This window comes from Galeopterus variegatus, unplaced genomic scaffold, assembly GCF_000696425.1.
Source record: "Galeopterus variegatus unplaced genomic scaffold, G_variegatus-3.0.2 Scaffold474, whole genome shotgun sequence".
In the NCBI taxonomy this organism is placed as follows: domain Eukaryota; kingdom Metazoa; phylum Chordata; class Mammalia; order Dermoptera; family Cynocephalidae; genus Galeopterus; species Galeopterus variegatus.
In genome coordinates, this window is record NW_007726585.1 from 211,039 (window position 1) to 222,062 (window position 11,024).

Sequence of the window (11,024 nt, forward strand, 5' to 3'; positions counted from 1 at the left end):
AAAAAAAAAAATAGAAAGAAAAAGAAACTAAAGATGACATTTAGGTAAGAGAGACGTCATATGCCTAAATACCATCTTTAGTTTCTTGTTGTGACAAACACTACAGTGCAGTTATTTGATGAAAATACACTTATTCTTATGAAAAAATTGTTTATACTCAGCCTCTCAGCAATGAGGGTGCAAACCTATCTTCTCTACTTGATTTCTTTCTACTTCCTTATTACTCATGCTCCAACCAAAGTTAACTACTCCTTTCTCTTCTGATGTCAGTCACTGAATGTGGTAGCACCAACCTTTTGTGATTCTGTATCCATGATTCTTTTATCCCTGGAGATGTGTTGCCAGATTCTCCCCAGCAGGAAGCAATTTCCTTGATCTTTTCTAGCATTTTTTGTACTTCTATTATAACAATTACTATTTTATATAATAGCTGCTATATCTTTAGCTTCACTACCATGTTCACACCTAAATAGAATGGTTTGTATCAGATTCATCTGCCTATTATTGTCAGGAGCCCAGACGCCGCCATCCTCCTCGCTCGCCCTCCTTCCTCCTCCTCCTAAGGAGCGACGCTGCCCAACCGCCGCCCCCCGCCCGCCCCTCTACACACTCCGGCTCCAACCGCCCCGTCCCACCCCTCCGGCGTGGGCCCGTCACTTGCTAGGACAGGAAGATAGGCGGAGCCAGAGCAAGGGAAACTACCCAATCAGAGTAAGGCATTGGCGCCAGCTTCCCTCTCTCCGCCCTTTTCCTTTCCTCGGTTCCTCTACGCCGTCTCCCGCCCACTGGGCGCCGCTGACTAGCCGGGCCACAGAGTAAGCCTCCGGCAGGGTAGAGTGACAACTCCCAATCGGAACTTACTGTTGAAGCTAAGACAGCCATAACTGATAATGGCAACAGGAGTTTCCTGGCTTCCTGTCTCCAATGTGATGTAATTTTTCCTTCGCTCCGTTACCCCGGGCAACAGCTGAGCCATCTGGGAAGGGATGCAAGTGTAAGTAGGCCCAATGAGGGATCACAGGTGACCAGACATCCCGTGGTGGACAAGTTAATTCATACTTCTTGGCCCTTATTTACCTGAGACGGCTGGTCACTTACCCCGGTGGACAACAGTTTAGGGCTCCAAAAATCCCTGTCCTGCCCGGAAGTTGCACTTGGCACTTCCGGATGCAGTCATGGCGGAAGGCAGGGAATAGCCTCTGCCGCCCGCGCCCCAGGGGGAGCCCATTCTCGCCCGGAGTTGCAAAGTGAGGTGAGTGTCCCTCGGCCCCCACCCGTGTGGCAGGCCCGAGTCGGACGGCTCCCGGGGGACGGAGTGCTGAGAAGGCGAGAGGGGCTCAGGGTCGCTTCCGCTGGAAGGTTTTCTTTCCGGGCTGACCTGGCGGCGGCCCGCCCTCCGTCCGCCCCTCTGAGGCTCCCTGTGGGGCGAGGCCGCTCGGCGGTCCTCCCCAGCCCCGCTGGAGCCTGCCGGGCCGCGAGGGCCCCGAGGGCCAAAAACACTTGGTTACACAAGTGTACCCTAGGATTCTGAAAAACATAACAAAAAATAAGTTTTTGATACAGTAATCCCTCCGAGTAGATACTAGACACTCCTGACATCTTTGAAGAGAGTAGAAAATTACACAGGTGTAAGCTTAAGAGACTGCTGGTAGTTATCATGCTGCAGGCAAATACTATCACGCCCCCGCAAGTTCCTATGAAGTGCTTTCACTGTCTGACTTCGGGAGGATGGAAAATTCGGGAGTTTGAGGAAATCATTTTCCACTCCCAGCTAAAAGAGAAAAGAAGATGAACCCTTGCCACTGCGGCAAGACTGCTGCGTCTTATTTCCCCGCTGTGTGTCTTCACACACATTCTGGTTTTTCTCCTCTTGCCTTTGTTTCCTTGAGTCTTCGTTAGCTTTGACTGCAGTTCTGGGTGGGGGTATACTGTTCTAATCCTGCGTATGGACGGTTTATTACACTTGTGAACGAATATCTGTAAAAATACCGTATTACTTTTCTATGGCTCTTTACAAGGTTATCACACATTATTTCATGTAGTTCCTTCTGTAGGCTTGAGTCAAGACCTCTCAGTCATCTTGATAATACCGGGTTGGATGCCTAAAGCTACAAGAAAAAGACCAGAACTTTAAGGTAAATTGAAAATTGTTTATATTCATACCTGTGGAGTACAGAGTATGTGTGATATTTGTCACATCAAGAAACTAAAGATGGGGCCGGTCCGTGGCTCACTCGGGAGAGTGTGGTGCTGATAACACCAAGGCCGCGGGTTCGGATCCTATATGGGGATGGCCGGTTAGCTCACTTGGGAGAGCATGGTGCTGACAACACAAAGCCAAGGGTTACGATCCCCTTACCAGTCATCTTAAAAAAAAAAAATAGAAAGAAAAAGAAACTAAAGATGACATTTAGGTAAGAGAGACGTCATATGCCTAAATACCATCTTTAGTTTCTTGTTGTGACAAACACTACAGTGCAGTTATTTGATGAAAATACACTTATTCTTATGAAAAAATTGTTTATACTCAGCCTCTCAGCAATGAGGGTGCAAACCTATCTTCTCTACTTGATTTCTTTCTACTTCCTTATTACTCATGCTCCAACCAAAGTTAACTACTCCTTTCTCTTCTGATGTCAGTCACTGAATGTGGTAGCACCAACCTTTTGTGATTCTGTATCCATGATTCTTTTATCCCTGGAGATGTGTTGCCAGATTCTCCCCAGCAGGAAGCAATTTCCTTGATCTTTTCTAGCATTTTTTGTACTTCTATTATAACAATTACTATTTTATATAATAGCTGCTATATCTTTAGCTTCACTACCATGTTCACACCTAAATAGAATGGTTTGTATCAGATTCATCTGCCTATTATTTCACCCTGCACATGATATTATGGTAAATACCAAAAGATTGAATATATTGGGTGTCTCCTGGACGCCCAAGACACTGCCAGCCAAGTGTTATTGACCTTCGATTTACCAGAAATTCAGTATAGTCCCTGCTATTCAACCTTTTGTTAGGTTTCTCTTCCAGAGTCTTTCGAACATGTTTTTTTCGCCAAATGTTTTACTGGGAAAATGTTCATACATTAAAAACCTGAAAGAAGATAATGAACATTCATATACCCTGCACCTATACTCCACATTTATTGAACATTTTGCCATATTTATTTCATCACTCCTCACATACTTTTCCCTTGTCTTGGAACCATTTGGAAATAGGTTGCAAATGTCTATTGTAAGGTAGACACCCCTAAGATTTCCAACGTGAATTTCCTAGGAATTTTGAGGTACTTCTGCAAAACAGTATCATTATTACAGCTAAGGAAATTAATAATTCTGTAATATTTAAAATCTAGTCATGTGCAAATTTTCCTAATTAGCCCAAGAATATATTTTATACTTTCTACTTCTCACTTTCCGCAAAAAAAAGTTCAGGATCCAGTCAAGTTTCATTTGTTGTATTTGGGTGTTGTAACTGTTTAGCATTAATCTAGAAAATTCCCCCATCAGTTTTTCCCCCTGCGACATTGGCATTTTGAAATGTTCAAGCCAGCGGTCTTTTTGAAAAAAGGGGTCCCCTTTTTTCCTATTTCTGGTAAACCTGAAGTTAATCTAGAGGCGTGGTTAAATTAAGTTTAACATTTTTTGCAAGAATACTTAACAGTATTCATACTTTTCCAATCACGATTGAGCTTTCTCGAATACAGCTGCATGTACCCTTGCCATGAGTTGCTAGTTAAATCCATCTCGTTTCTCAGCATGCTCACCCCTCTATGGTGTTCTACAAAGAAGAGTTTAGCATTTAATGTGTGTAGAGTATGTGTTAGTGCCCAGAATGGCAACATAGGCTGCCTGCCTTTAATGAAGTGTTGCTGCTAGTTTGCCTGTAGTTGGAACTGACGCGGTGTATCGATGTCAGCAAAGTTTGATGAGTTTCAACTCCTGGCACCCTGCAGACTGTTGTTAGAGATGTGTAGGCCCAGCAATCCAAATACAGATGAATCTTGATGTTATCAAAGCAGATACCAAGGTAGCTGTTGGCCATCTGGCCACATGCCAGTGTAGGCGATGTTATTTTTCTCCCTGAAATTCTCTTGCATGTCCTAATTGGTCTTGCTGTTTTGTGATAGCTTTTTGGTAGCATTAAGCAGAGCTTATTAAAAATTGCAAAGTCAAGATGATACAACACTTACATGAGAAACATTCTCTGCTCAATGGATAGAGAAGTGTTTGTGGAATTTACTTCATAATCATAAGAGGAAAACTCCCAAGACTGCCAAGCTCACATACTCCTCCTAGCCTAGACTTATATTTGATCATGAAAGATAAGTGAAAAAGAAAATGCTCTGGGAGTGCAGAATCTCTTAGATTGGTGTAGAATGTTTTTAGCCATCATATTGAAAGTTAAGTAATGCATTCCATCAGTCGCTTTAAGTAAGGCAAAATAATATACCAATTAAGACCACAGATTTTAGAATCATAACTATATTTCAGGAACAGGACCATTTACCAGCTGGGTAACCTTGGACAGTTTACTCATTCTGTTTATTAAATGGCGCCTTAAGAGGTTTTACTTTTATGATTGTTGAACAGAATTAAGTTAAATATACATAAAGTACTTTAGCTTGGTGTATAGCACCTGGAATGTAGTCAGTGTATTGTAGTTATTATTAATAACTTCTAAAGCAGTTCTGTTTGAACACATAGCATTAAATATTTAATGAGTGAATGAATAAATCTATGACAGTAGTTCTCCAAGTTTAATATGGGGAGCTTACATAAAAATTAGAGATTCTGATTTTTGGAGGGCTGCAGAAAAAAATATTTTTAATAATAGTCCAGAGGATTTTGATGCAGATGATTTGAGGACTAGGCTTTGAGAAATACTATGTAAAGTATAAAACAATTCTTTCTCTTCCCTTGCATACTGTTGAAATAGCTAACTAAACATCTCAGATGCTGAGCAAATACTTTTTTTAAAGGTTATAGCTAACAATTTTAGGACCATTGTCTAGTACTGAATTTTGAAAAAGGAAAGGTTATTAGAAAAAGTCATTTTACATGAGTAGGATTTGTCATTTTTTACTTAATAGTAGTGTCTGCTCCTGGAGTATACCGGAGCCAATGTCATCATCCGAGTTCACCCGAGAACAGTTCCTGTTCTTAGGCCTAGGCACGTTTCAGAAGCTGAACACCGCACATTTTATTCACATGAGTCTGAATTAGTTAGCCAAATTGACCATGTTGCAACATTTTTCTACCAGCAGATGCCAGATAGCAAAGCAGAATAGAATCTACTGTAGTCTCCAACTATATGACATATGTTACGCGGCGTCTCCAGATGAGTGAGAGTGAGCATTACTATTTTGTTTCTGCTGAAAAACACATTCTTTCTGAGTTCCCCCTTTTACCTTTGTCTCATACCAGTTCACATTCAGAAATCTAGTATGCTTTTGAAAATTCATATATCAGTCAACCACAAGTCTCAGATAAGACAAAAGACAACATTTTTTGTTATTATTCCTACTATTCCGGCTACCCCCACTCACAACCTGTACTTGGCAGATTGAATTAACTTCAAAGGAGCTAACTCAATAAATATTCACAAAAGAAAAATATCTTTTACTGTCCTTTACATAAGTATGCCCTGTACATGAGGAGTACCATTGCTCCTGGTACCTCCTTCGGTTCCCAGAGATTGTATTTTTGTTTCTCAGTGCCCATTAATGATAAAATTAGACAGTCTGGTACAGAATGTAGTCAGTGGTTCTTTATTTTACTGAAAGCTGCAAAATCAAATGGCTGAGCAGGTAAGGTAAAGGAAAACAATCAGCAGTAGTGAGGACTGGAGAACTCAAGAGCACGTACTCACCTAAACACAGCATCACTTCCCAGTCCTTGCCAGATTTTGCCATGTGTAAATGTGAGCTTGGTGTTGTCAAGTAGAGCTAAAATTTGGATTTTATGTAAAATCTCCTGATTTTTAAACATCGGTGCAAATACTTTTTAAATATCTATAAAGCCAACAAAACATTTAACTGGATAGGACCAATCAAGGGCCACCAGTTTTCTTATGTGAAAACATGATTGATATTTTAGTTGAGAATCTCAAAATGCTTTAGAAATGTTTCCTTTTTGCCATATTTCAGGCACATTTACTTCTCTAGGTTAGGCAACCGGTCACTTGTCATCTCCATCAAAAATTCTAGATTCTTATGTACAACAAACTTCTTTTCCCTTGATTACAATTTTTAAGGTTTTTACTTTTTATTACCCACTTAAAAGCTTGTCCACATTTTCTCCGCCTTGAGTTATATTATGAAATAGGTTGGCTTTGTTATCATATTTTTAAAAACATTTAAGAACACAGGACTGTCCAGTTAGCTCAGTTGGTTAGAGCACAGCCTTATAACACCAAGGGTGTGGGTTCAGATCCCCACACCGGCCAGCTGCCAATTAAAAAAAAAAAACAACAACACAATTTGGCAGCACATGTTACTTTAAAAGTAAATAAGTAAAACAGGTTTTTAAAGAAAAACACCTTTAAATAGATCATGCTGTCTTATAGGCACTGTGGTGTTTATGAGGATTCAAAGATTTTTAGAATTGAAAGGTACCTTAATGGTAATCTAGAACAAATTCTTTATTATGGCAATATGAAAATTAGACCTGGAATAGTAAATGTCATACTGTATTTCTAAGCATCTTTATTTCCACTTTTCACTTGAACCTTGCAACCCAGGACAGATACTAAACATGTCTTTTGTGGGAAAACAAACCTCTGATTGGATAAGAAATGTATTCAAGGTCACACAGCTAGTTAACAGTGTGGCTAAAGTACAACCCTGTGCCCCATTTAAAGTAACAACATGAAATAGAAAGAAAAAGATGAAAAAAACTCCAGTACAAGCCTCTGTTTTATTAAAGTCATACATTAGACTTGACTGTCATAGTTTGCTTAAAACATTTGGGACCCTAGAATATTCTGAAGCATTTCATTTCAAACTTTAAAAATGGGATTTTGTGCAATTAGGATATGCTGATGAATTAACAGAAGGGAAAAAAGAATTCCAGTGAAGACCTTATGACAGATTAGGAGTAGTAGGCAACATATTATGGAAGATAACCACATTGACTCACAGGATGGCTCCTTAGGGCTCCTAGCAAAGATCAAATATTGGACTAGGGAGACTGTGTGTGATCTTGGAGGACAGTTTTTAAAACATCCAAATCCTGTTCTGAATATTTTTAGAAACCAAGACTTAGCTCTGACATCCACAATATGTTTTCATTTTGATCTTTCTGATCATATGCTTTGAGCTATGAGAAATGGAGTTTGTATTTTAGTGATCGAGTACTCTTCTCTGTCTGCCACCTGTGTGAACACAGCCTACATTTTCCAGATGGCTAGATGAAAATAGGGTGCAATCTAAAGCTAATAGTCCTGTTCAGCCATATAACCTGCAATCTTGGTCTAATCAATATGTTCTCGTATGAGCTATGATATAAGCTCTCATATAATCTGTGATATATCATGATAAAGAGTATTTAGAAATACAAAACCTGTAAGTTTTTAATGTGTTGCATATTTCTAATTAAGCTTGAGGTTTGAAAGTTCCAGTGACATATTCTTTTAAAAATAATACTCAATGCTATAAACAAAATTCACAGTCAAAAAGCAGTTTTTCTTTCTAAGAGATTTCTTTCAGGGTGATATCAAACATGACAACTGGAATACTAAATCCTCAAATTAAGAAGAGAGAAAGAAAGAAACATAACATGTTGGTTAGAGGCAAAACGCAGATCTGATTATGACACAGTTTTCAAAACTAAAGAGAAAAAAACTAGTGCGTTAGTCAGTATGCTGCACTTATTTTTTCATCTACTTCACTTCTGACATTTACTGTTTGACTCATATTTTATTTTAATCCTCCTTTGCATAGGTTATTAATGGCTTCAAAATTGCCTATTCCAGTAGAAATTGAAGATTATACATCACTTTAACCTTCACTGGTTTCTATACACCATGGTCTACTTTTCTATTAGCTCTCTGTCTTTTTATTTTTTATTTTTTTATTTTTTTATTTTTTTTTATAAAAGATGACCGGTAAGGGGATCTTAACCCTTGACTTGGTGTTGTCAGCACCACGCCCAGCCAGTGAGCGAACCGGCCATCCCTATATGGGATCCGAACCCGGGGCCTTGGTGTTATCAGCACCGCACTCTCCCGAGTGAGCCACCGGGCCGGCCCCGGCTCTCTGTCTTTTTTAATGTTGATGTTCCTTCGGTGAGGCTCCATACTAAATCTACTTGGGGCCTCCAGGCCATTCCTACAGATGCAGCATGAAGAAAACTGAAAAGGGACCAGGCTTTGGAGTGAGATAGACACGAGTTCAAATCCTGTTTCTCCCCTTATCAGCTATGTGATGTTGGACAGGGAAACTTCCTAGACCTAGTTTTAGTCTGTTAAATTTAATGATGTATGTATGTATGTGTTGGGGGATGCAATGGGAGGTGGGTGGGTGCATGGGTAATTTAATCTAAAATTGCCTTTTAGGATAATAATAGTTATTTTCAAACTTACTGCAGAAAATCTCTTAAAATGTCTACGTAGTTAACATATATAACTTTGTATTAAAATACTGTGCTGCTATTGTTATTCTTAAGCAAACTAAAATTTAAGAGCCGTTATGCTAGACTACAGAAGAGAATCTAAAGTAGATGTCTGGGTATTTAAACTATTCTACTTTTAAGATAATTTTTAAGACAGTATGGTTGTAGAGAGAGTGGGTGGAGAATTCTAAAGTGTTCTGTTTGCCTGTAGGTTTTTCTTCATTCTATTTTAATAAGCCTCTATAACTCTAGTAAATGTTAATAGACTTATTTTTTCTGAAAATCTAATTTGATGACAATTTGTAGTGGTACAGTACAGTAAGAATTCATTGAGCTCTCATCATGTGCCCAGGACTGGTCTAATGGCTTTGTAATTAATACACCAACCATCTCAAGTTGATGCCATTATAAACTTTATTTTACAGCTAAAACTAAGGCTTAAAAATTTAAGTAATTTAAGTGACTAATCTGACTTCAGATTCTTCTCTCAACCACTGTACTATACTTTTTGTCTCTTTTTACCACGAACTTCACCACCCACCGTCTTTGTACATCCTTTCTGGGTGATTATATCCACCTCTATAACTTATCCTGGTGTACTGTTAACTCTCTGGGCCTCCAGTTCTTTTTACTTTCCTACTGAACTTCCACACTCAATGGGTCTAAATCTAACTCATGGTCTTTACCCTTCCCTCCCAGCCTTCTCCTCCCCTGTGTTCCCAACTTGAATTAATTCACTCAAGCACCACGCAACCATGTTAGCACATTTCAGTGATCCCTGACCATTTCCTTATCACCCAAACGGGTGGGGGATGGAAAGATGGAGGAGGTTTAAATCTCAACTTCTTATACCTTTGAGTACCTCTTGGATCTTCTCTTAATGCCTGTTATCATGGCTTTGGTTCATACTTTTATCATCCCACCTAAACCATTATAGCTTCCTTTCTTATCTCCTTGCCCCATAGTGTCTCTTCTGGTTTTTCCTTTATTTTGTCTGGCATATATGTTTCCAAAAAACAAATCATGTGTCATATACCCTCTTTGAGCCATGCTATTACCTACCTCCTGTCTGTAGGATGTAAAGTTCAAATTCTGAACCATGGTATTAAAGGCTTAGTGTGAACTGGTCTCCACCTAGTCAGTCCCACCACAGTGCCTGGTGCACACTGCACTCTAGCCATTTCCCCAGACAGAACACTTTTTTTTAATGCTTCTTCCTTTGAAAGTGGTGTTCATTTTGTCTAGAACATCTTCTTTTTGCTACACATCCCCTTCTCTGCCTAGTAAACGCCCATTCATCTTTCTGGGATTAGCTCCAATGTCATGTTTAGTAATTCTTCACAGGCCACCCACTGTCCCCTGTCCTGGGCCAAGTTGTTCATAGTTTTTGTCTCTTAAGGCACAGTAGGCATGCTTTTATTAACATATGTTGTATTCAATTATAATTATTTATTTACATGTCTCTTCCCGTACCTCACCTCCCCCGAATTCCTCAAGGAAAGGATCTGATCCTATCTCCCTCTTATTCACTCTATCTCCCTCATTTAGCAGTGGCTGGTACATAATGTCATAGGCATTATTATGTTTACTGAGAGAAAAAAAAAATCTGTTTGGACAGGCACTTATGAACACAAAATCCTTTTTTTATGTTACATTTACTAGTTTTCTACTCTTAAAGAATAATTCCTTTGCTTACAACCTAAAGCCTTGCTTTATCACTTCAGTCTTCACTGTCCAGTGTTTACTTCCAAATACAATACAAGGTACAACATTAATTTTGGCCTATAAACTCATAATTTCTGGCCATTTTAGAGATCCATACTTTTTGAACAGAGGACTATGGCCTTGGCTATTCTTTCCGAGTAGGTAATAAGTCTTCAGGTAAGATCTCAGTGAAAGATTCTTTTTTTGGACCAGTAAGGGGAGCGCAACCCTCGGCACGGCGTGGTCTGCACCATGCTCAGCCAGTGAGCACACCAGCCATCCATATATAGGATCTGAACCCTCAGCCTCAGCTCTACCAGCGCCACACTCTCCCGAGTGAGCCACAGGGCCAACCCAGTGAAAGATTCTTTTAAGAGGTCATCCCTCCTACGTGTTCACAACATTCAAATACAAGAGATAACATAAGAACCAACTTTTTAATGATAAAATTACATAACTCTTAGGCTTCATAGTTTGGAAGGCCCTTTTGTTGTTGTTTTTGTTTTTATGAAGATGGTTGCCTGAGTAATGGAGAATCTGTTAAGGTTATTATTGTTTTTTGCTGGCCTGACTTACTACCACTCCATCATGCCTCCTGCTTCATACTCATACTTTGCTTTACCTATTGAACACTTCTTTTTTTTTTTTTTTTTTTTTTTTTTTTTTTTTTTTTTTCCGTGTCCGGCAACGGATCCCAACCCC

General features: G+C 39.5%; 2 protein-coding genes across 3 annotated transcripts in view; one reads left to right on the top strand and one right to left on the bottom strand.

Moving 5' to 3' along the window:
* SHOC2 (soc-2 suppressor of clear homolog (C. elegans)) overlaps positions 1 to 1,129 on the bottom strand; it is an 89,408-nt gene extending 88,279 nt beyond the window's left edge. The window contains exon 1 of one of the 2 annotated variants that reach the window (XM_008569187.1): positions 1,099 to 1,129. The gene's annotated coding sequence lies outside the window, so the exon portion shown is untranslated. Of the gene's footprint in view, positions 1 to 861; positions 989 to 1,098 lie in introns of those variants that run through there. The other variant, XM_008569188.1, reaches the window with a different exon arrangement.
* A 24-nt stretch (positions 1,130 to 1,153) lies between these two features.
* The window catches only part of BBIP1 (BBSome interacting protein 1), a 20,568-nt gene continuing 10,697 nt past the window's right edge, over positions 1,154 to 11,024 (top strand). The window contains 2 exon segments of the mRNA XM_008569184.1: positions 1,154 to 1,252; positions 2,043 to 2,135. The gene's annotated coding sequence lies outside the window, so the exon portion shown is untranslated.